The following is a 23,999-nucleotide window of genomic DNA, read 5'->3' as shown; positions in this document are numbered from 1 at the left end:
GTGAGCGGACTTAGCAGATAACAAGATCTACAAAATATCACATGCCAATAAAACATAACACAATTATGTTCGATTTTATAACAAAACCCCACCCCAGATGGGACTCGAACCCACTATCCCTGGCTTAGGAGGCCAGTGGCCTTAGCCATTAGGCCACTAGGGCTGACATGGGAAGCGCACATTTGGTAGTTCTAAAGAAAGTGGGAACAATAGTATCGTGGTTTCATAAATATCCAAGCCATCTTTGGTGTTCAAACAAAGCAGTTACATTGGGAAAGGGCCGTACTTATCAGTAAGTGTTTGAAATGCATGTGGGAAGATTTAAGATTGTGAAGAAGTTTTAATATGCTTCGTATTTGCGCATTGGTAACCTTACATAATTACGTTTTGATTAATGCCACTTCCTTACCTGACAGTAGTCAGGGTGACGATACAAGACCAAAGCCAATAAACCTGTTATTTTCCTGTCCTTTCATTACCATATTCTAGTGTGCTTGTTCAGAATATGCGTGAATCCTGAAAACGTCTTGCTAATATGTGAACAAAGCCAGCATTCACTTTATTGATCACCATGTGGAATAGCCGCTATTGGAACACACATGATTGTGTTAAAGATGTTAATAGACTTTCAATGTACACGTTTTAGAGCTGAACGTTTGTTGAGACAGTTCAAGCGCTGTAGCAGTGTTTACCTATTTCATGGATGTTTGCTTTTTCGTCTTACTCTGGAAAAAATAATAATAGCAATAGAAAAATGTAGGCAAAACAATTTTTGAGAACCGCATTTGGGTGAAAAATGAACAGTTTCAAAACACATTTGTAAACGCATTGGATTCTATTATGGTGTTTCCGAGCTGTTGAATGTTTCTTATTATATACAGGTTTACTGGCTTGACAGAAAGGCGATTGACAAAAAGAATGCCTCGTCCCTGCGTGGGCTTGAAACAGCAACGTTTTGGTTAAGCCGAACGCGCTCACCGATTACGTTGTTTTATTAGATAACACCCTCGGAGCCCAACAGAACACTGTATGCGTATAATTAAAATATTTACGGTTCAAATGGGAATCGTATTCATCAGATTTTAAGCACACATTTGATAGACGTCACAGTGCAAAGGAGGAAGGCAGGCAATGCAAATGAGGCAACTGGCTCGTACTTTTTAAATCATACCAAAAAATTGAACCCAATTAAGCTTTTAACCGCCTGCAGTCTGGAATGAGTTTGAAATGTTATTGTAACAACTCACTGGGCTACAGCAATTGCATTATATGAAAGTGCTCCTGTTTATTTGTCACCGGCACAGCTACCGGTGCCACTCAGAGTTGGAGGGAGACGGTCGGCCACTTGCCCATAAAACAATACTTTCAGGGATCATTTCTATAGTGATTTGCTAGCGAAATGCGTTTTGAAAGTGTTTGGGCTCGCTACCCACGAGGAAGAGTGAGAGTGTTCGTTTTTGAGCGTGAAGAAGACAGCGAGTGTTGTTTTTGACCAACTGCTCGCTGTTATTGATGACCGCTCCAGTGTTCCTTAGGGGGCTGGAGGAAGCGGACACGTTCTGAGTGGGTGTCTTACCAAAACGTAAGAAAGATGAACTACAGTTGCAAAGCACTGCTGCTTTTTCGATGATTGATTAAAACTATCAAACTGACTGAAAACACGGATCGCATTAATTGCGATTGGTTTCATACCAATACGCTTACATAACAGATATTGGTTATAGACAATGTCATATACACAGAAATGAACACGGACAGTGTTTATTAAGGGCTGACTCATTGACATGTTCGAGAGATCTAGGTGTACTGGACAAATCTACTGGATTATTTTCCATGTCGTAATTGTGCCGCCTGTGATAATGCGTTTGCGTTTTACAAGCCATACAACGAAAAAAGAGTACAGTGTCTTACAAGTGATGACCTGTGCTTCAACGCATGTCATTTATTTGTTTTTTTGTCCTTGCCATTTGCAATATGTTGGTAAAACTACTAGACAGTGACGATTGCGCATTGATGAGCAAGCATAAAAGTTCAATTAGGAGAAAAGATATCCATTCACCACTAGCTAGACATTTCGTAGATGCCAAACATTCCATTTCAGATCTGAAATACCGCAGCATACAAAAAATATTTCAAGCTCGAGGACGTGATAATCTCGATCAAAAACTATTACAATGTGAATCCAAATGGATCTTCTATCTCCATATGGTACAACCCGAGGGATTAAATGAAGCGCTAGGATTATCCTGTTTTCTGTGATATAATGCGCAACCATACTTGTCTTTCATAAGATCTGAAAATAAATTATAGCGCTTTGAGATTATGTCTGTTATTAGCAGATTGTTTAGAAATGTACTCAAATATGTTACAACTGTTCTGTCTACGAAATATATCTGTAACATTTATGTAATGCCTTTGTGGTTTTTTGATGAAGTTCATTTGCTAACAGACTGTTCTGATTTTGATTCAAACCGTGAAGCGATCGCTCTGTTTGCAGTATATTTTCTTTCAGTAAGAGGAGTGTCCTTGTGATTCCATACAAAATGCGACAAAACCTGTCGCCCTCCTTAATATAAACAGAAAAAGAACAAGTACACGCACACGCCAGGTGATTTACTGCAGCGTCAGACATGGGAGGTTCAGCAGTGTGCTGCAGCGTTGTGCAAAGTCGTCGGTGTAAGTCAGGATGGCCGAGCGGTCTAAGGCGCTGTGGTCAGTTCGCAGTCTCCATGGAGGCGTGGGCTCGAACCCCACTTCTGACAACAGTTCTTGTTAATTTATTTCTAAAACGTCCACCGAATGCTTGGTAATTTTACATGTTTTTCTTTTTAGTATTCAAATCACAGCTTTTTAAATGAGAGAAAGTCACCGCAAGCCCGCACCTCGCCACTTTCTTCACACTGCTAAACTGCCTCATAAAGATGAGACCTCTAATTATGCCTTTCCAATACTTTGAATGTGTTATTGTTGAGTTTAACATAACATCTTGGTAATCATAATGTCCGCAGGCCTTGTTTTTCTCGGGTTTTATTAACGCGCTCCATGTGTGTGGCCGGTTAGCTCAGTTGGTTAGAGCGTGGTGCTAATAACGCCAAGGTCGCGGGTTCGATCCCCGTACGGGCCATGACTTTTCTTCTTTAAAGAAACCACAGCATTTGGAATGGTGCCAAAATGAACATTCTTTAACTAAATGAACCGGTGCGATATGAAGTAGAACCAGTAATATTTCAGATTCCTCATCTTTAAACATGTATTAGGAATGAACACATACAATTAAAAAGAAAGCTTACGTAGTCGGCAGGATTCGAACCTGCGCGGGGAAACCCCAATGGATTTCTAGTCCATCGCCTTAACCACTCGGCCACGACTACATGTTCTTACATGGGACTGTGAAATGATCCATATTATTGTCAAAAGAAGTAAAAGACACCCGCGGTAATGCTGCAGATGGCAGTATAGGCTAACATGAACCGAAGTCAAATGCCTTTGTTGAAACTCCATCGATTTATACAAGGCAAGCACACGTGGGAAATGTAAATACAATATCCTTTCTGTCAACGTTCATAATAATGAATACATCTTTATTTCAAAATACGTAACAATTTAAGTGATCTTTTCAAACCACCCATACACAAAAAACAAAGTAGATCTTGATTTCAACTGAAAAACTGACTTGCTTCATGGCTGCTGCCACAGCACTCAAGCACGTTGTGGCTAGCGTGAGCGGACTTAGCAGATAACAAGATCTACAAAATATCACATGCCAATAAAACATAACACAATTATGTTCGATTTTATAACAAAACCCCACCCCAGATGGGACTCGAACCCACTATCCCTGGCTTAGGAGGCCAGTGGCCTTAGCCATTAGGCCACTAGGGCTGACATGGGAAGCGCACATTTGGTAGTTCTAAAGAAAGTGGGAACAATAGTATCGTGGTTTCATAAATATCCAAGCCATCTTTGGTGTTCAAACAAAGCAGTTACATTGGGAAAGGGCCGTACTTATCAGTAAGTGTTTGAAATGCATGTGGGAAGATTTAAGATTGTGAAGAAGTTTTAATATGCTTCGTATTTGCGCATTGGTAACCTTACATAATTACGTTTTGATTAATGCCACTTCCTTACCTGACAGTAGTCAGGGTGACGATACAAGACCAAAGCCAATAAACCTGTTATTTTCCTGTCCTTTCATTACCATATTCTAGTGTGCTTGTTCAGAATATGCGTGAATCCTGAAAACGTCTTGCTAATATGTGAACAAAGCCAGCATTCACTTTATTGATCACCATGTGGAATAGCCGCTATTGGAACACACATGATTGTGTTAAAGATGTTAATAGACTTTCAATGTACACGTTTTAGAGCTGAACGTTTGTTGAGACAGTTCAAGCGCTGTAGCAGTGTTTACCTATTTCATGGATGTTTGCTTTTTCGTCTTACTCTGGAAAAAATAATAATAGCAATAGAAAAATGTAGGCAAAACAATTTTTGAGAACCGCATTTGGGTGAAAAATGAACAGTTTCAAAACACATTTGTAAACGCATTGGATTCTATTATGGTGTTTCCGAGCTGTTGAATGTTTCTTATTATATACAGGTTTACTGGCTTGACAGAAAGGCGATTGACAAAAAGAATGCCTCGTCCCTGCGTGGGCTTGAAACAGCAACGTTTTGGTTAAGCCGAACGCGCTCACCGATTACGTTGTTTTATTAGATAACACCCTCGGAGCCCAACAGAACACTGTATGCGTATAATTAAAATATTTACGGTTCAAATGGGAATCGTATTCATCAGATTTTAAGCACACGTTTGATAGACGTCACAGTGCAAAGGAGGAAGGCAGGCAATGCAAATGAGGCAACTGGCTCGTACTTTTTAAATCATACCAAAAAATTGAACCCAATTAAGCTTTTAACCGCCTGCAGTCTGGAATGAGTTTGAAATGTTATTGTAACAACTCACTGGGCTACAGCAATTGCATTATATGAAAGTGCTCCTGTTTATTTGTCACCGGCACAGCTACCGGTGCCACTCAGAGTTGGAGGGAGACGGTCGGCCACTTGCCCATAAAACAATACTTTCAGGGATCATTTCTATAGTGATTTGCTAGCGAAATGCGTTTTGAAAGTGTTTGGGCTCGCTACCCACGAGGAAGAGTGAGAGTGTTCGTTTTTGAGCGTGAAGAAGACAGCGAGTGTTGTTTTTGACCAACTGCTCGCTGTTATTGATGACCGCTCCAGTGTTCCTTAGGGGGCTGGAGGAAGCGGACACGTTCTGAGTGGGTGTCTTACCAAAACGTAAGAAAGATGAACTACAGTTGCAAAGCACTGCTGCTTTTTCGATGATTGATTAAAACTATCAAACTGACTGAAAACACGGATCGCATTAATTGCGATTGGTTTCATACCAATACGCTTACATAACAGATATTGGTTATAGACAATGTCATATACACAGAAATGAACACGGACAGTGTTTATTAAGGGCTGACTCATTGACATGTTCGAGAGATCTAGGTGTACTGGACAAATCTACTGGATTATTTTCCATGTCGTAATTGTGCCGCCTGTGATAATGCGTTTGCGTTTTACAAGCCATACAACGAAAAAAGAGTACAGTGTCTTACAAGTGATGACCTGTGCTTCAACGCATGTCATTTATTTGTTTTTTTGTCCTTGCCATTTGCAATATGTTGGTAAAACTACTAGACAGTGACGATTGCGCATTGATGAGCAAGCATAAAAGTTCAATTAGGAGAAAAGATATCCATTCACCACTAGCTAGACATTTCGTAGATGCCAAACATTCCATTTCAGATCTGAAATACCGCAGCATACAAAAAATATTTCAAGCTCGAGGACGTGATAATCTCGATCAAAAACTATTACAATGTGAATCCAAATGGATCTTCTATCTCCATATGGTACAACCCGAGGGATTAAATGAAGCGCTAGGATTATCCTGTTTTCTGTGATATAATGCGCAACCATACTTGTCTTTCATAAGATCTGAAAATAAATTATAGCGCTTTGAGATTATGTCTGTTATTAGCAGATTGTTTAGAAATGTACTCAAATATGTTACAACTGTTCTGTCTACGAAATATATCTGTAACATTTATGTAATGCCTTTGTGGTTTTTTGATGAAGTTCATTTGCTAACAGACTGTTCTGATTTTGATTCAAACCGTGAAGCGATCGCTCTGTTTGCAGTATATTTTCTTTCAGTAAGAGGAGTGTCCTTGTGATTCCATACAAAATGCGACAAAACCTGTCGCCCTCCTTAATATAAACAGAAAAAGAACAAGTACACGCACACGCCAGGTGATTTACTGCAGCGTCAGACATGGGAGGTTCAGCAGTGTGCTGCAGCGTTGTGCAAAGTCGTCGGTGTAAGTCAGGATGGCCGAGCGGTCTAAGGCGCTGTGGTCAGGTCGCAGTCTCCATGGAGGCGTGGGCTCGAACCCCACTTCTGACAACAGTTCTTGTTAATTTATTTCTAAAACGTCCACCGAATGCTTGGTAATTTTACATGTTTTTCTTTTTAGTATTCAAATCACAGCTTTTTAAATGAGAGAAAGTCACCGCAAGCCCGCACCTCGCCACTTTCTTCACACTGCTAAACTGCCTCATAAAGATGAGACCTCTAATTATGCCTTTCCAATACTTTGAATGTGTTATTGTTGAGTTTAACATAACATCTTGGTAATCATAATGTCCGCAGGCCTTGTTTTTCTCGGGTTTTATTAACGCGCTCCATGTGTGTGGCCGGTTAGCTCAGTTGGTTAGAGCGTGGTGCTAATAACGCCAAGGTCGCGGGTTCGATCCCCGTACGGGCCATGACTTTTCTTCTTTAAAGAAACCACAGCATTTGGAATGGTGCCAAAATGAACATTCTTTAACTAAATGAACCGGTGCGATATGAAGTAGAACCAGTAATATTTCAGATTCCTCATCTTTAAACATGTATTAGGAATGAACACATACAATTAAAAAGAAAGCTTACGTAGTCGGCAGGATTCGAACCTGCGCGGGGAAACCCCAATGGATTTCTAGTCCATCGCCTTAACCACTCGGCCACGACTACATGTTCTTACATTGGACTGTGAAATGATCCATATTATTGTCAAAAGAAGTAAAAGACACCCGCGGTAATGCTGCAGATGGCAGTATAGGCTAACATGAACCGAAGTCAAATGCCTTTGTTGAAACTCCATCGATTTATACAAGGCAAGCACACGTGGGAAATGTAAATACAATATCCTTTCTGTCAACGTTCATAATAATGAATACATCTTTATTTCAAAATACGTAACAATTTAAGTGATCTTTTCAAACCACCCATACACAAAAAACAAAGTAGATCTTGATTTCAACTGAAAAACTGACTTGCTTCATGGCTGCTGCCACAGCACTCAAGCACGTTGTGGCTAGCGTGAGCGGACTTAGCAGATAACAAGATCTACAAAATATCACATGCCAATAAAACATAACACAATTATGTTCGATTTTATAACAAAACCCCACCCCAGATGGGACTCGAACCCACTATCCCTGGCTTAGGAGGCCAGTGGCCTTAGCCATTAGGCCACTAGGGCTGACATGGGAAGCGCACATTTGGTAGTTCTAAAGAAAGTGGGAACAATAGTATCGTGGTTTCATAAATATCCAAGCCATCTTTGGTGTTCAAACAAAGCAGTTACATTGGGAAAGGGCCGTACTTATCAGTAAGTGTTTGAAATGCATGTGGGAAGATTTAAGATTGTGAAGAAGTTTTAATATGCTTCGTATTTGCGCATTGGTAACCTTACATAATTACGTTTTGATTAATGCCACTTCCTTACCTGACAGTAGTCAGGGTGACGATACAAGACCAAAGCCAATAAACCTGTTATTTTCCTGTCCTTTCATTACCATATTCTAGTGTGCTTGTTCAGAATATGCGTGAATCCTGAAAACGTCTTGCTAATATGTGAACAAAGCCAGCATTCACTTTATTGATCACCATGTGGAATAGCCGCTATTGGAACACACATGATTGTGTTAAAGATGTTAATAGACTTTCAATGTACACGTTTTAGAGCTGAACGTTTGTTGAGACAGTTCAAACGCTGTAGCAGTGTTTACCTATTTCATGGATGTTTGCTTTTTCGTCTTACTCTGGAAAAAATAATAATAGCAATAGAAAAATGTAGGCAAAACAATTTTTGAGAACCGCATTTGGGTGAAAAATGAACAGTTTCAAAACACATTTGTAAACGCATTGGATTCTATTATGGTGTTTCCGAGCTGTTGAATGTTTCTTATTATATACAGGTTTACTGGCTTGACAGAAAGGCGATTGACAAAAAGAATGCCTCGTCCCTGCGTGGGCTTGAAACAGCAACGTTTTGGTTAAGCCGAACGCGCTCACCGATTACGTTGTTTTATTAGATAACACCCTCGGAGCCCAACAGAACACTGTATGCGTATAATTAAAATATTTACGGTTCAAATGGGAATCGTATTCATCAGATTTTAAGCACACATTTGATAGACGTCACAGTGCAAAGGAGGAAGGCAGGCAATGCAAATGAGGCAACTGGCTCGTACTTTTTAAATCATACCAAAAAATTGAACCCAATTAAGCTTTTAACCGCCTGCAGTCTGGAATGAGTTTGAAATGTTATTGTAACAACTCACTGGGCTACAGCAATTGCATTATATGAAAGTGCTCCTGTTTATTTGTCACCGGCACAGCTACCGGTGCCACTCAGAGTTGGAGGGAGACGGTCGGCCACTTGCCCATAAAACAATACTTTCAGGGATCATTTCTATAGTGATTTGCTAGCGAAATGCGTTTTGAAAGTGTTTGGGCTCGCTACCCACGAGGAAGAGTGAGAGTGTTCGTTTTTGAGCGTGAAGAAGACAGCGAGTGTTGTTTTTGACCAACTGCTCGCTGTTATTGATGACCGCTCCAGTGTTCCTTAGGGGGCTGGAGGAAGCGGACACGTTCTGAGTGGGTGTCTTACCAAAACGTAAGAAAGATGAACTACAGTTGCAAAGCACTGCTGCTTTTTCGATGATTGATTAAAACTATCAAACTGACTGAAAACACGGATCGCATTAATTGCGATTGGTTTCATACCAATACGCTTACATAACAGATATTGGTTATAGACAATGTCATATACACAGAAATGAACACGGACAGTGTTTATTAAGGGCTGACTCATTGACATGTTCGAGAGATCTAGGTGTACTGGACAAATCTACTGGATTATTTTCCATGTCGTAATTGTGCCGCCTGTGATAATGCGTTTGCGTTTTACAAGCCATACAACGAAAAAAGAGTACAGTGTCTTACAAGTGATGACCTGTGCTTCAACGCATGTCATTTATTTGTTTTTTTGTCCTTGCCATTTGCAATATGTTGGTAAAACTACTAGACAGTGACGATTGCGCATTGATGAGCAAGCATAAAAGTTCAATTAGGAGAAAAGATATCCATTCACCACTAGCTAGACATTTCGTAGATGCCAAACATTCCATTTCAGATCTGAAATACCGCAGCATACAAAAAATATTTCAAGCTCGAGGACGTGATAATCTCGATCAAAAACTATTACAATGTGAATCCAAATGGATCTTCTATCTCCATATGGTACAACCCGAGGGATTAAATGAAGCGCTAGGATTATCCTGTTTTCTGTGATATAATGCGCAACCATACTTGTCTTTCATAAGATCTGAAAATAAATTATAGCGCTTTGAGATTATGTCTGTTATTAGCAGATTGTTTAGAAATGTACTCAAATATGTTACAACTGTTCTGTCTACGAAATATATCTGTAACATTTATGTAATGCCTTTGTGGTTTTTTGATGAAGTTCATTTGCTAACAGACTGTTCTGATTTTGATTCAAACCGTGAAGCGATCGCTCTGTTTGCAGTATATTTTCTTTCAGTAAGAGGAGTGTCCTTGTGATTCCATACAAAATGCGACAAAACCTGTCGCCCTCCTTAATATAAACAGAAAAAGAACAAGTACACGCACACGCCAGGTGATTTACTGCAGCGTCAGACATGGGAGGTTCAGCAGTGTGCTGCAGCGTTGTGCAAAGTCGTCGGTGTAAGTCAGGATGGCCGAGCGGTCTAAGGCGCTGTGGTCAGTTCGCAGTCTCCATGGAGGCGTGGGCTCGAACCCCACTTCTGACAACAGTTCTTGTTAATTTATTTCTAAAACGTCCACCGAATGCTTGGTAATTTTACATGTTTTTCTTTTTAGTATTCAAATCACAGCTTTTTAAATGAGAGAAAGTCACCGCAAGCCCGCACCTCGCCACTTTCTTCACACTGCTAAACTGCCTCATAAAGATGAGACCTCTAATTATGCCTTTCCAATACTTTGAATGTGTTATTGTTGAGTTTAACATAACATCTTGGTAATCATAATGTCCGCAGGCCTTGTTTTTCTCGGGTTTTATTAACGCGCTCCATGTGTGTGGCTGGTTAGCTCAGTTGGTTAGAGCGTGGTGCTAATAACGCCAAGGTCGCGGGTTCGATCCCCGTACGGGCCATGACTTTTCTTCTTTAAAGAAACCACAGCATTTGGAATGGTGCCAAAATGAACATTCTTTAACTAAATGAACCGGTGCGATATGAAGTAGAACCAGTAATATTTCAGATTCCTCATCTTTAAACATGTATTAGGAATGAACACATACAATTAAAAAGAAAGCTTACGTAGTCGGCAGGATTCGAACCTGCGCGGGGAAACCCCAATGGATTTCTAGTCCATCGCCTTAACCACTCGGCCACGACTACATGTTCTTACATTGGACTGTGAAATGATCCATATTATTGTCAAAAGAAGTAAAAGACACCCGCGGTAATGCTGCAGATGGCAGTATAGGCTAACATGAACCGAAGTCAAATGCCTTTGTTGAAACTCCATCGATTTATACAAGGCAAGCACACGTGGGAAATGTAAATACAATATCCTTTCTGTCAACGTTCATAATAATGAATACATCTTTATTTCAAAATACGTAACAATTTAAGTGATCTTTTCAAACCACCCATACACAAAAAACAAAGTAGATCTTGATTTCAACTGAAAAACTGACTTGCTTCATGGCTGCTGCCACAGCACTCAAGCACGTTGTGGCTAGCGTGAGCGGACTTAGCAGATAACAAGATCTACAAAATATCACATGCCAATAAAACATAACACAATTATGTTCGATTTTATAACAAAACCCCACCCCAGATGGGACTCGAACCCACTATCCCTGGCTTAGGAGGCCAGTGGCCTTAGCCATTAGGCCACTAGGGCTGACATGGGAAGCGCACATTTGGTAGTTCTAAAGAAAGTGGGAACAATAGTATCGTGGTTTCATAAATATCCAAGCCATCTTTGGTGTTCAAACAAAGCAGTTACATTGGGAAAGGGCCGTACTTATCAGTAAGTGTTTGAAATGCATGTGGGAAGATTTAAGATTGTGAAGAAGTTTTAATATGCTTCGTATTTGCGCATTGGTAACCTTACATAATTACGTTTTGATTAATGCCACTTCCTTACCTGACAGTAGTCAGGGTGACGATACAAGACCAAAGCCAATAAACCTGTTATTTTCCTGTCCTTTCATTACCATATTCTAGTGTGCTTGTTCAGAATATGCGTGAATCCTGAAAACGTCTTGCTAATATGTGAACAAAGCCAGCATTCACTTTATTGATCACCATGTGGAATAGCCGCTATTGGAACACACATGATTGTGTTAAAGATGTTAATAGACTTTCAATGTACACGTTTTAGAGCTGAACGTTTGTTGAGACAGTTCAAGCGCTGTAGCAGTGTTTACCTATTTCATGGATGTTTGCTTTTTCGTCTTACTCTGGAAAAAATAATAATAGCAATAGAAAAATGTAGGCAAAACAATTTTTGAGAACCGCATTTGGGTGAAAAATGAACAGTTTCAAAACACATTTGTAAACGCATTGGATTCTATTATGGTGTTTCCGAGCTGTTGAATGTTTCTTATTATATACAGGTTTACTGGCTTGACAGAAAGGCGATTGACAAAAAGAATGCCTCGTCCCTGCGTGGGCTTGAAACAGCAACGTTTTGGTTAAGCCGAACGCGCTCACCGATTACGTTGTTTTATTAGATAACACCCTCGGAGCCCAACAGAACACTGTATGCGTATAATTAAAATATTTACGGTTCAAATGGGAATCGTATTCATCAGATTTTAAGCACACGTTTGATAGACGTCACAGTGCAAAGGAGGAAGGCAGGCAATGCAAATGAGGCAACTGGCTCGTACTTTTTAAATCATACCAAAAAATTGAACCCAATTAAGCTTTTAACCGCCTGCAGTCTGGAATGAGTTTGAAATGTTATTGTAACAACTCACTGGGCTACAGCAATTGCATTATATGAAAGTGCTCCTGTTTATTTGTCACCGGCACAGCTACCGGTGCCACTCAGAGTTGGAGGGAGACGGTCGGCCACTTGCCCATAAAACAATACTTTCAGGGATCATTTCTATAGTGATTTGCTAGCGAAATGCGTTTTGAAAGTGTTTGGGCTCGCTACCCACGAGGAAGAGTGAGAGTGTTCGTTTTTGAGCGTGAAGAAGACAGCGAGTGTTGTTTTTGACCAACTGCTCGCTGTTATTGATGACCGCTCCAGTGTTCCTTAGGGGGCTGGAGGAAGCGGACACGTTCTGAGTGGGTGTCTTACCAAAACGTAAGAAAGATGAACTACAGTTGCAAAGCACTGCTGCTTTTTCGATGATTGATTAAAACTATCAAACTGACTGAAAACACGGATCGCATTAATTGCGATTGGTTTCATACCAATACGCTTACATAACAGATATTGGTTATAGACAATGTCATATACACAGAAATGAACACGGACAGTGTTTATTAAGGGCTGATTCATTGACATGTTCGAGAGATCTAGGTGTACTGGACAAATCTACTGGATTATTTTCCATGTCGTAATTGTGCCGCCTGTGATAATGCGTTTGCGTTTTACAAGCCATACAACGAAAAAAGAGTACAGTGTCTTACAAGTGATGACCTGTGCTTCAACGCATGTCATTTATTTGTTTTTTTGTCCTTGCCATTTGCAATATGTTGGTAAAACTACTAGACAGTGACGATTGCGCATTGATGAGCAAGCATAAAAGTTCAATTAGGAGAAAAGATATCCATTCACCACTAGCTAGACATTTCGTAGATGCCAAACATTCCATTTCAGATCTGAAATACCGCAGCATACAAAAAATATTTCAAGCTCGAGGACGTGATAATCTCGATCAAAAACTATTACAATGTGAATCCAAATGGATCTTCTATCTCCATATGGTACAACCCGAGGGATTAAATGAAGCGCTAGGATTATCCTGTTTTCTGTGATATAATGCGCAACCATACTTGTCTTTCATAAGATCTGAAAATAAATTATAGCGCTTTGAGATTATGTCTGTTATTAGCAGATTGTTTAGAAATGTACTCAAATATGTTACAACTGTTCTGTCTACGAAATATATCTGTAACATTTATGTAATGCCTTTGTGGTTTTTTGATGAAGTTCATTTGCTAACAGACTGTTCTGATTTTGATTCAAACCGTGAAGCGATCGCTCTGTTTGCAGTATATTTTCTTTCAGTAAGAGGAGTGTCCTTGTGATTCCATACAAAATGCGACAAAACCTGTCGCCCTCCTTAATATAAACAGAAAAAGAACAAGTACACGCACACGCCAGGTGATTTACTGCAGCGTCAGACATGGGAGGTTCAGCAGTGTGCTGCAGCGTTGTGCAAAGTCGTCGGTGTAAGTCAGGATGGCCGAGCGGTCTAAGGCGCTGTGGTCAGGTCGCAGTCTCCATGGAGGCGTGGGCTCGAACCCCACTTCTGACAACAGTTCTTGTTAATTTATTTCTAAAACGTCCACCGAATGCTTGGTAATTTTACATGTTTTTCTTTTTAGTATTCAAATCACAGCTTTTTAAATGAGAGAAAGTCACCGCAAGCCCGCACCTCGCCACTTTCTTCACACTGCTAAACTGCCTCATAAAGATGAGACCTCTAATTATGCCTTTCCAATACTTTGAATGTGTTATTGTTGAGTTTAACATAACATCTTGGTAATCATAATGTCCGCAGGCCTTGTTTTTCTCGGGTTTTATTAACGCGCTCCATGTGTGTGGCCGGTTAGCTCAGTTGGTTAGAGCGTGGTGCTAATAACGCCAAGGTCGCGGGTTCGATCCCCGTACGGGCCATGACTTTTCTTCTTTAAAGAAACCACAGCATTTGGAATGGTGCCAAAATGAACATTCTTTAACTAAATGAACCGGTGCGATATGAAGTAGAACCAGTAATATTTCAGATTCCTCATCTTTAAACATGTATTAGGAATGAACACATACAATTAAAAAGAAAGCTTACGTAGTCGGCAGGATTCGAACCTGCGCGGGGAAACCCCAATGGATTTCTAGTCCATCGCCTTAACCACTCGGCCACGACTACATGTTCTTACATTGGACTGTGAAATGATACATATTATTGTCAAAAGAAGTAAAAGACACCCGCGGTAATGCTGCAGATGGCAGTATAGGCTAACATGAACCGAAGTCAAATGCCTTTGTTGAAACTCCATCGATTTATACAAGGCAAGCACACGTGGGAAATGTAAATACAATATCCTTTCTGTCAACGTTCATAATAATGAATACATCTTTATTTCAAAATACGTAACAATTTAAGTGATCTTTTCAAACCACCCATACACAAAAAACAAAGTAGATCTTGATTTCAACTGAAAAACTGACTTGCTTCATGGCTGCTGCCACAGCACTCAAGCACGTTGTGGCTAGCGTGAGCGGACTTAGCAGATAACAAGATCTACAAAATATCACATGCCAATAAAACATAACACAATTATGTTCGATTTTATAACAAAACCCCACCCCAGATGGGACTCGAACCCACTATCCCTGGCTTAGGAGGCCAGTGGCCTTAGCCATTAGGCCACTAGGGCTGACATGGGAAGCGCACATTTGGTAGTTCTAAAGAAAGTGGGAACAATAGTATCGTGGTTTCATAAATATCCAAGCCATCTTTGGTGTTCAAACAAAGCAGTTACATTGGGAAAGGGCCGTACTTATCAGTAAGTGTTTGAAATGCATGTGGGAAGATTTAAGATTGTGAAGAAGTTTTAATATGCTTCGTATTTGCGCATTGGTAACCTTACATAATTACGTTTTGATTAATGCCACTTCCTTACCTGACAGTAGTCAGGGTGACGATACAAGACCAAAGCCAATAAACCTGTTATTTTCCTGTCCTTTCATTACCATATTCTAGTGTGCTTGTTCAGAATATGCGTGAATCCTGAAAACGTCTTGCTAATATGTGAACAAAGCCAGCATTCACTTTATTGATCACCATGTGGAATAGCCGCTATTGGAACACACATGATTGTGTTAAAGATGTTAATAGACTTTCAATGTACACGTTTTAGAGCTGAACGTTTGTTGAGACAGTTCAAACGCTGTAGCAGTGTTTACCTATTTCATGGATGTTTGCTTTTTCGTCTTACTCTGGAAAAAATAATAATAGCAATAGAAAAATGTAGGCAAAACAATTTTTGAGAACCGCATTTGGGTGAAAAATGAACAGTTTCAAAACACATTTGTAAACGCATTGGATTCTATTATGGTGTTTCCGAGCTGTTGAATGTTTCTTATTATATACAGGTTTACTGGCTTGACAGAAAGGCGATTGACAAAAAGAATGCCTCGTCCCTGCGTGGGCTTGAAACAGCAACGTTTTGGTTAAGCCGAACGCGCTCACCGATTACGTTGTTTTATTAGATAACACCCTCGGAGCCCAACAGAACACTGTATGCGTATAATTAAAATATTTACGGTTCAAATGGGAATCGTATTCATCAGATTTTAAGCACACATTTGATAGACGTCACAGTGCAAAGGAGGAAGGCAGGCAATGCAAATGAGGCAACTGGCTCGTACTTTTTAAATCATACCAAAAAATTGAACCCAATTAAGCTTTTAACCGCCTGCAGTCTGGAATGAGTTTGAAATGTTATTGTAACAACTCACTGGGCTACAGCAATTGCATTATATGAAAGTGCTCCTGTTTATTTGTCACCGGCACAGCTACCGGTGCCACTCAGAGTTGGAGGGAGACGGTCGGCCACTTGCCCATAAAACAATACTTTCAGGGATCATTTCTATAGTGATTTGCTAGCGAAATGCGTTTTGAAAGTGTTTGGGCTCGCTACCCACGAGGAAGAGTGAGAGTGTTCGTTTTTGAGCGTGAAGAAGACAGCGAGTGTTGTTTTTGACCAACTGCTCGCTGTTATTGATGACCGCTCCAGTGTTCCTTAGGGGGCTGGAGGAAGCGGACACGTTCTGAGTGGGTGTCTTACCAAAACGTAAGAAAGATGAACTACAGTTGCAAAGCACTGCTGCTTTTTCGATGATTGATTAAAACTATCAAACTGACTGAAAACACGGATCGCATTAATTGCGATTGGTTTCATACCAATACGCTTACATAACAGATATTGGTTATAGACAATGTCATATACACAGAAATGAACACGGACAGTGTTTATTAAGGGCTGACTCATTGACATGTTCGAGAGATCTAGGTGTACTGGACAAATCTACTGGATTATTTTCCATGTCGTAATTGTGCCGCCTGTGATAATGCGTTTGCGTTTTACAAGCCATACAACGAAAAAAGAGTACAGTGTCTTACAAGTGATGACCTGTGCTTCAACGCATGTCATTTATTTGTTTTTTTGTCCTTGCCATTTGCAATATGTTGGTAAAACTACTAGACAGTGACGATTGCGCATTGATGAGCAAGCATAAAAGTTCAATTAGGAGAAAAGATATCCATTCACCACTAGCTAGACATTTCGTAGATGCCAAACATTCCATTTCAGATCTGAAATACCGCAGCATACAAAAAATATTTCAAGCTCGAGGACGTGATAATCTCGATCAAAAACTATTACAATGTGAATCCAAATGGATCTTCTATCTCCATATGGTACAACCCGAGGGATTAAATGAAGCGCTAGGATTATCCTGTTTTCTGTGATATAATGCGCAACCATACTTGTCTTTCATAAGATCTGAAAATAAATTATAGCGCTTTGAGATTATGTCTGTTATTAGCAGATTGTTTAGAAATGTACTCAAATATGTTACAACTGTTCTGTCTACGAAATATATCTGTAACATTTATGTAATGCCTTTGTGGTTTTTTGATGAAGTTCATTTGCTAACAGACTGTTCTGATTTTGATTCAAACCGTGAAGCGATCGCTCTGTTTGCAGTATATTTTCTTTCAGTAAGAGGAGTGTCCTTGTGATTCCATACAAAATGCGACAAAACCTGTCGCCCTCCTTAATATAAACAGAAAAAGAACAAGTACACGCACACGCCAGGTGATTTACTGCAGCGTCAGACATGGGAGGTTCAGCAGTGTGCTGCAGCGTTGTGCAAAGTCGTCGGTGTAAGTCAGGATGGCCGAGCGGTCTAAGGCGCTGTGGTCAGGTCGCAGTCTCCATGGAGGCGTGGGCTCGAACCCCACTTCTGACAACAGTTCTTGTTAATTTATTTCTAAAACGTCCACCGAATGCTTGGTAATTTTACATGTTTTTCTTTTTAGTATTCAAATCACAGCTTTTTAAATGAGAGAAAGTCACCGCAAGCCCGCACCTCGCCACTTTCTTCACACTGCTAAACTGCCTCATAAAGATGAGACCTCTAATTATGCCTTTCCAATACTTTGAATGTGTTATTGTTGAGTTTAACATAACATCTTGGTAATCATAATGTCCACAGGCCTTGTTTTTCTCGGGTTTTATTAACGCGCTCCATGTGTGTGGCCGGTTAGCTCAGTTGGTTAGAGCGTGGTGCTAATAACGCCAAGGTCGCGGGTTCGATCCCCGTACGGGCCATGACTTTTCTTCTTTAAAGAAACCACAGCATTTGGAATGGTGCCAAAATGAACATTCTTTAACAAAATGAACCGGTGCGATATGAAGTAGAACCAGTAATATTTCAAATTCCTCATCTTTAAACATGTATTAGGAATGAACACATACAATTAAAAAGAAAGCTTACGTAGTCGGCAGGATTCGAACCTGCGCGGGGAAACCCCAATGGATTTCTAGTCCATCGCCTTAACCACTCGGCCACGACTACATGTTCTTACATTGGACTGTGAAATGATCCATATTATTGTCAAAAGAAGTAAAAGACACCCGCGGTAATGCTGCAGATGGCAGTATAGGCTAACATGAACCGAAGTCAAATGCCTTTGTTGAAACTCCATCGATTTATACAAGGCAAGCACACGTGGGAAATGTAAATACAATATCCTTTCTGTCAACGTTCATAATAATGAATACATCTTTATTTCAAAATACGTAACAATTTAAGTGATCTTTTCAAACCACCCATACACAAAAAACAAAGTAGATCTTGATTTCAACTGAAAAACTGACTTGCTTCATGGCTGCTGCCACAGCACTCAAGCACGTTGTGGCTAGCGTGAGCGGACTTAGCAGATAACAAGATCTACAAAATATCACATGCCAATAAAACATAACACAATTATGTTCGATTTTATAACAAAACCCCACCCCAGATGGGACTCGAACCCACTATCCCTGGCTTAGGAGGCCAGTGGCCTTAGCCATTAGGCCACTAGGGCTGACATGGGAAGCGCACATTTGGTAGTTCTAAAGAAAGTGGGAACAATAGTATCGTGGTTTCATAAATATCCAAGCCATCTTTGGTGTTCAAACAAAGCAGTTACATTGGGAAAGGGCCGTACTTATCAGTAAGTGTTTGAAATGCATGTGGGAAGATTTAAGATTGTGAAGAAGTTTTAATATGCTTCGTATTTGCGCATTGGTAACCTTACATAATTACGTTTTGATTAATGCCACTTCCTTACCTGACAGTAGTCAGGGTGACGATACAAGACCAAAGCCAATAAACCTGTTATTTTCCTGTCCTTTCATTACCATATTCTAGTGTGCTTGTTCAGAATATGCGTGAATCCTGAAAACGTCTTGCTAATATGTGAACAAAGCCAGCATTCACTTTATTGATCACCATGTGGAATAGCCGCTATTGGAACACACATGATTGTGTTAAAGATGTTAATAGACTTTCAATGTACACGTTTTAGAGCTGAACGTTTGTTGAGACAGTTCAAACGCTGTAGCAGTGTTTACCTATTTCATGGATGTTTGCTTTTTCGTCTTACTCTGGAAAAAATAATAATAGCAATAGAAAAATGTAGGCAAAACAATTTTTGAGAACCGCATTTGGGTGAAAAATGAACAGTTTCAAAACACATTTGTAAACGCATTGGATTCTATTATGGTGTTTCCGAGCTGTTGAATGTTTCTTATTATATACAGGTTTACTGGCTTGACAGAAAGGCGATTGACAAAAAGAATGCCTCGTCCCTGCGTGGGCTTGAAACAGCAACGTTTTGGTTAAGCCGAACGCGCTCACCGATTACGTTGTTTTATTAGATAACACCCTCGGAGCCCAACAGAACACTGTATGCGTATAATTAAAATATTTACGGTTCAAATGGGAATCGTATTCATCAGATTTTAAGCACACATTTGATAGACGTCACAGTGCAAAGGAGGAAGGCAGGCAATGCAAATGAGGCAACTGGCTCGTACTTTTTAAATCATACCAAAAAATTGAACCCAATTAAGCTTTTAACCGCCTGCAGTCTGGAATGAGTTTGAAATGTTATTGTAACAACTCACTGGGCTACAGCAATTGCATTATATGAAAGTGCTCCTGTTTATTTGTCACCGGCACAGCTACCGGTGCCACTCAGAGTTGGAGGGAGACGGTCGGCCACTTGCCCATAAAACAATACTTTCAGGGATCATTTCTATAGTGATTTGCTAGCGAAATGCGTTTTGAAAGTGTTTGGGCTCGCTACCCACGAGGAAGAGTGAGAGTGTTCGTTTTTGAGCGTGAAGAAGACAGCGAGTGTTGTTTTTGACCAACTGCTCGCTGTTATTGATGACCGCTCCAGTGTTCCTTAGGGGGCTGGAGGAAGCGGACACGTTCTGAGTGGGTGTCTTACCAAAACGTAAGAAAGATGAACTACAGTTGCAAAGCACTGCTGCTTTTTCGATGATTGATTAAAACTATCAAACTGACTGAAAACACGGATCGCATTAATTGCGATTGGTTTCATACCAATACGCTTACATAACAGATATTGGTTATAGACAATGTCATATACACAGAAATGAACACGGACAGTGTTTATTAAGGGCTGACTCATTGACATGTTCGAGAGATCTAGGTGTACTGGACAAATCTACTGGATTATTTTCCATGTCGTAATTGTGCCGCCTGTGATAATGCGTTTGCGTTTTACAAGCCATACAACGAAAAAAGAGTACAGTGTCTTACAAGTGATGACCTGTGCTTCAACGCATGTCATTTATTTGTTTTTTTGTCCTTGCCATTTGCAATATGTTGGTAAAACTACTAGACAGTGACGATTGCGCATTGATGAGCAAGCATAAAAGTTCAATTAGGAGAAAAGATATCCATTCACCACTAGCTAGACATTTCGTAGATGCCAAACATTCCATTTCAGATCTGAAATACCGCAGCATACAAAAAATATTTCAAGCTCGAGGACGTGATAATCTCGATCAAAAACTATTACAATGTGAATCCAAATGGATCTTCTATCTCCATATGGTACAACCCGAGGGATTAAATGAAGCGCTAGGATTATCCTGTTTTCTGTGATATAATGCGCAACCATACTTGTCTTTCATAAGATCTGAAAATAAATTATAGCGCTTTGAGATTATGTCTGTTATTAGCAGATTGTTTAGAAATGTACTCAAATATGTTACAACTGTTCTGTCTACGAAATATATCTGTAACATTTATGTAATGCCTTTGTGGTTTTTTGATGAAGTTCATTTGCTAACAGACTGTTCTGATTTTGATTCAAACCGTGAAGCGATCGCTCTGTTTGCAGTATATTTTCTTTCAGTAAGAGGAGTGTCCTTGTGATTCCATACAAAATGCGACAAAACCTGTCGCCCTCCTTAATATAAACAGAAAAAGAACAAGTACACGCACACGCCAGGTGATTTACTGCAGCGTCAGACATGGGAGGTTCAGCAGTGTGCTGCAGCGTTGTGCAAAGTCGTCGGTGTAAGTCAGGATGGCCGAGCGGTCTAAGGCGCTGTGGTCAGTTCGCAGTCTCCATGGAGGCGTGGGCTCGAACCCCACTTCTGACAACAGTTCTTGTTAATTTATTTCTAAAACGTCCACCGAATGCTTGGTAATTTTACATGTTTTTCTTTTTAGTATTCAAATCACAGCTTTTTAAATGAGAGAAAGTCACCGCAAGCCCGCACCTCGCCACTTTCTTCACACTGCTAAACTGCCTCATAAAGATGAGACCTCTAATTATGCCTTTCCAATACTTTGAATGTGTTATTGTTGAGTTTAACATAACATCTTGGTAATCATAATGTCCGCAGGCCTTGTTTTTCTCGGGTTTTATTAACGCGCTCCATGTGTGTGGCCGGTTAGCTCAGTTGGTTAGAGCGTGGTGCTAATAACGCCAAGGTCGCGGGTTCGATCCCCGTACGGGCCATGACTTTTCTTCTTTAAAGAAACCACAGCATTTGGAATGGTGCCAAAATGAACATTCTTTAACTAAATGAACCGGTGCGATATGAAGTAGAACCAGTAATATTTCAGATTCCTCATCTTTAAACATGTATTAGGAATGAACACATACAATTAAAAAGAAAGCTTACGTAGTCGGCAGGATTGAACCTGCGCGGGGAAACCCCAATGGATTTCTAGTCCATCGCCTTAACCACTCGGCCACGACTACATGTTCTTACATTGGACTGTGAAATGATCCATATTATTGTCAAAAGAAGTAAAAGACACCCGCGGTAATGCTGCAGATGGCAGTATAGGCTAACATGAACCGAAGTCAAATGCCTTTGTTGAAACTCCATCGATTTATACAAGGCAAGCACACGTGGGAAATGTAAATACAATATCCTTTCTGTCAACGTTCATAATAATGAATACATCTTTATTTCAAAATACGTAACAATTTAAGTGATCTTTTCAAACCACCCATACACAAAAAACAAAGTAGATCTTGATTTCAACTGAAAAACTGACTTGCTTCATGGCTGCTGCCACAGCACTCAAGCACGTTGTGGCTAGCGTGAGCGGACTTAGCAGATAACAAGATCTACAAAATATCACATGCCAATAAAACATAACACAATTATGTTCGATTTTATAACAAAACCCCACCCCAGATGGGACTCGAACCCACTATCCCTGGCTTAGGAGGCCAGTGGCCTTAGCCATTAGGCCACTAGGGCTGACATGGGAAGCGCACATTTGGTAGTTCTAAAGAAAGTGGGAACAATAGTATCGTGGTTTCATAAATATCCAAGCCATCTTTGGTGTTCAAACAAAGCAGTTACATTGGGAAAGGGCCGTACTTATCAGTAAGTGTTTGAAATGCATGTGGGAAGATTTAAGATTGTGAAGAAGTTTTAATATGCTTCGTATTTGCGCATTGGTAACCTTACATAATTACGTTTTGATTAATGCCACTTCCTTACCTGACAGTAGTCAGGGTGACGATACAAGACCAAAGCCAATAAACCTGTTATTTTCCTGTCCTTTCATTACCATATTCTAGTGTGCTTGTTCAGAATATGCGTGAATCCTGAAAACGTCTTGCTAATATGTGAACAAAGCCAGCATTCACTTTATTGATCACCATGTGGAATAGCCGCTATTGGAACACACATGATTGTGTTAAAGATGTTAATAGACTTTCAATGTACACGTTTTAGAGCTGAACGTTTGTTGAGACAGTTCAAGCGCTGTAGCAGTGTTTACCTATTTCATGGATGTTTGCTTTTTCGTCTTACTCTGGAAAAAATAATAATAGCAATAGAAAAATGTAGGCAAAACAATTTTTGAGAACCGCATTTGGGTGAAAAATGAACAGTTTCAAAACACATTTGTAAACGCATTGGATTCTATTATGGTGTTTCCGAGCTGTTGAATGTTTCTTATTATATACAGGTTTACTGGCTTGACAGAAAGGCGATTGACAAAAAGAATGCCTCGTCCCTGCGTGGGCCTGAAACAGCAACGTTTTGGTTAAGCCGAACGCGCTCACCGATTACGTTGTTTTATTAGATAACACCCTCGGAGCCCAACAGAACACTGTATGCGTATAATTAAAATATTTACGGTTCAAATGGGAATCGTATTCATCAGATTTTAAGCACACATTTGATAGACGTCACAGTGCAAAGGAGGAAGGCAGGCAATGCAAATGAGGCAACTGGCTCGTACTTTTTAAATCATACCAAAAAATTGAACCCAATTAAGCTTTTAACCGCCTGCAGTCTGGAATGAGTTTGAAATGTTATTGTAACAACTCACTGGGCTACAGCAATTGCATTATATGAAAGTGCTCCTGTTTATTTGTCACCGGCACAGCTACCGGTGCCACTCAGAGTTGGAGGGAGACGGTCGGCCACTTGCCCATAAAACAATACTTTCAGGGATCATTTCTATAGTGATTTGCTAGCGAAATGCGTTTTGAAAGTGTTTGGGCTCGCTACTCACGAGGAAGAGTGAGAGTGTTCGTTTTTGAGCGTGAAGAAGACAGCGAGTGTTGTTTTTGACCAACTGCTCGCTGTTATTGATGACCGCTCCAGTGTTCCTTAGGGGGCTGGAGGAAGCGGACACGTTCTGAGTGGGTATCTTACCAAAACGTAAGAAAGATGAACTACAGTTGCAAAGCACTGCTGCTTTCTCGATGATTGATTAAAACTATCAAACTGACTGAAAACACGGATCGCATTAATTGCGATTGGTT

At 40.2% G+C, this 23,999-nt stretch overlaps 22 non-coding genes across 22 annotated transcripts; 16 read left to right on the top strand and 6 right to left on the bottom strand.

Annotated features, from left to right (window-relative positions):
• Nucleotides 1-1,353: 1,353 nt before the first annotated feature.
• LOC131702319 (small nucleolar RNA U3) lies at nt 1,354-1,568 on the top strand. The gene has a single exon (XR_009309466.1). It is a non-coding gene; the product is annotated as a small nucleolar RNA U3 (small nucleolar RNA).
• A 1,482-nt stretch (nt 1,569-3,050) lies between these two features.
• On the top strand, nt 3,051-3,124 carry trnai-aau (transfer RNA isoleucine (anticodon AAU)). Its single transcript has one exon. It is a non-coding gene; the product is annotated as a tRNA-Ile (tRNA).
• Nucleotides 3,125-3,289: 165 nt separating this feature from the next.
• Nucleotides 3,290-3,371, bottom strand: trnas-aga (transfer RNA serine (anticodon AGA)). The gene has a single exon. It is a non-coding gene; the product is annotated as a tRNA-Ser (tRNA).
• Nucleotides 3,372-5,072: 1,701 nt separating this feature from the next.
• Nucleotides 5,073-5,287, top strand: LOC131702318 (small nucleolar RNA U3). The gene has a single exon (XR_009309465.1). It is a non-coding gene; the product is annotated as a small nucleolar RNA U3 (small nucleolar RNA).
• Nucleotides 5,288-6,399: 1,112 nt separating this feature from the next.
• On the top strand, nt 6,400-6,481 carry trnal-cag (transfer RNA leucine (anticodon CAG)). Its single transcript has one exon. It is a non-coding gene; the product is annotated as a tRNA-Leu (tRNA).
• A 288-nt stretch (nt 6,482-6,769) lies between these two features.
• Nucleotides 6,770-6,843, top strand: trnai-aau (transfer RNA isoleucine (anticodon AAU)). The gene has a single exon. It is a non-coding gene; the product is annotated as a tRNA-Ile (tRNA).
• Nucleotides 6,844-7,008: 165 nt separating this feature from the next.
• trnas-aga (transfer RNA serine (anticodon AGA)) lies at nt 7,009-7,090 on the bottom strand. Its single transcript has one exon. It is a non-coding gene; the product is annotated as a tRNA-Ser (tRNA).
• A 1,701-nt stretch (nt 7,091-8,791) lies between these two features.
• On the top strand, nt 8,792-9,006 carry LOC131702317 (small nucleolar RNA U3). The gene has a single exon (XR_009309464.1). It is a non-coding gene; the product is annotated as a small nucleolar RNA U3 (small nucleolar RNA).
• A 1,482-nt stretch (nt 9,007-10,488) lies between these two features.
• trnai-aau (transfer RNA isoleucine (anticodon AAU)) lies at nt 10,489-10,562 on the top strand. The gene has a single exon. It is a non-coding gene; the product is annotated as a tRNA-Ile (tRNA).
• A 165-nt stretch (nt 10,563-10,727) lies between these two features.
• On the bottom strand, nt 10,728-10,809 carry trnas-aga (transfer RNA serine (anticodon AGA)). Its single transcript has one exon. It is a non-coding gene; the product is annotated as a tRNA-Ser (tRNA).
• Nucleotides 10,810-12,510: 1,701 nt separating this feature from the next.
• On the top strand, nt 12,511-12,725 carry LOC131702316 (small nucleolar RNA U3). Its single transcript, XR_009309463.1, has one exon. It is a non-coding gene; the product is annotated as a small nucleolar RNA U3 (small nucleolar RNA).
• A 1,112-nt stretch (nt 12,726-13,837) lies between these two features.
• Nucleotides 13,838-13,919, top strand: trnal-cag (transfer RNA leucine (anticodon CAG)). Its single transcript has one exon. It is a non-coding gene; the product is annotated as a tRNA-Leu (tRNA).
• A 288-nt stretch (nt 13,920-14,207) lies between these two features.
• Nucleotides 14,208-14,281, top strand: trnai-aau (transfer RNA isoleucine (anticodon AAU)). The gene has a single exon. It is a non-coding gene; the product is annotated as a tRNA-Ile (tRNA).
• Nucleotides 14,282-14,446: 165 nt separating this feature from the next.
• Nucleotides 14,447-14,528, bottom strand: trnas-aga (transfer RNA serine (anticodon AGA)). The gene has a single exon. It is a non-coding gene; the product is annotated as a tRNA-Ser (tRNA).
• Nucleotides 14,529-16,229: 1,701 nt separating this feature from the next.
• Nucleotides 16,230-16,444, top strand: LOC131702315 (small nucleolar RNA U3). The gene has a single exon (XR_009309462.1). It is a non-coding gene; the product is annotated as a small nucleolar RNA U3 (small nucleolar RNA).
• Nucleotides 16,445-17,556: 1,112 nt separating this feature from the next.
• trnal-cag (transfer RNA leucine (anticodon CAG)) lies at nt 17,557-17,638 on the top strand. Its single transcript has one exon. It is a non-coding gene; the product is annotated as a tRNA-Leu (tRNA).
• Nucleotides 17,639-17,926: 288 nt separating this feature from the next.
• On the top strand, nt 17,927-18,000 carry trnai-aau (transfer RNA isoleucine (anticodon AAU)). Its single transcript has one exon. It is a non-coding gene; the product is annotated as a tRNA-Ile (tRNA).
• A 165-nt stretch (nt 18,001-18,165) lies between these two features.
• On the bottom strand, nt 18,166-18,247 carry trnas-aga (transfer RNA serine (anticodon AGA)). Its single transcript has one exon. It is a non-coding gene; the product is annotated as a tRNA-Ser (tRNA).
• Nucleotides 18,248-19,948: 1,701 nt separating this feature from the next.
• On the top strand, nt 19,949-20,163 carry LOC131702314 (small nucleolar RNA U3). The gene has a single exon (XR_009309461.1). It is a non-coding gene; the product is annotated as a small nucleolar RNA U3 (small nucleolar RNA).
• Nucleotides 20,164-21,645: 1,482 nt separating this feature from the next.
• trnai-aau (transfer RNA isoleucine (anticodon AAU)) lies at nt 21,646-21,719 on the top strand. Its single transcript has one exon. It is a non-coding gene; the product is annotated as a tRNA-Ile (tRNA).
• Nucleotides 21,720-21,884: 165 nt separating this feature from the next.
• trnas-aga (transfer RNA serine (anticodon AGA)) lies at nt 21,885-21,965 on the bottom strand. The gene has a single exon. It is a non-coding gene; the product is annotated as a tRNA-Ser (tRNA).
• A 1,701-nt stretch (nt 21,966-23,666) lies between these two features.
• On the top strand, nt 23,667-23,881 carry LOC131702258 (small nucleolar RNA U3). The gene has a single exon (XR_009309412.1). It is a non-coding gene; the product is annotated as a small nucleolar RNA U3 (small nucleolar RNA).
• The last annotated feature ends 118 nt before the right edge of the window (nt 23,882-23,999 follow it).

This window comes from Acipenser ruthenus, chromosome 29 (assembly GCF_902713425.1).
Source record: "Acipenser ruthenus chromosome 29, fAciRut3.2 maternal haplotype, whole genome shotgun sequence".
NCBI classification, from domain to species: Eukaryota; Metazoa; Chordata; class Actinopteri; order Acipenseriformes; family Acipenseridae; genus Acipenser; species Acipenser ruthenus.
Note: the sequence above shows the minus strand (reverse complement) of the source record. Positions and strands in the feature narration are given on the sequence as shown.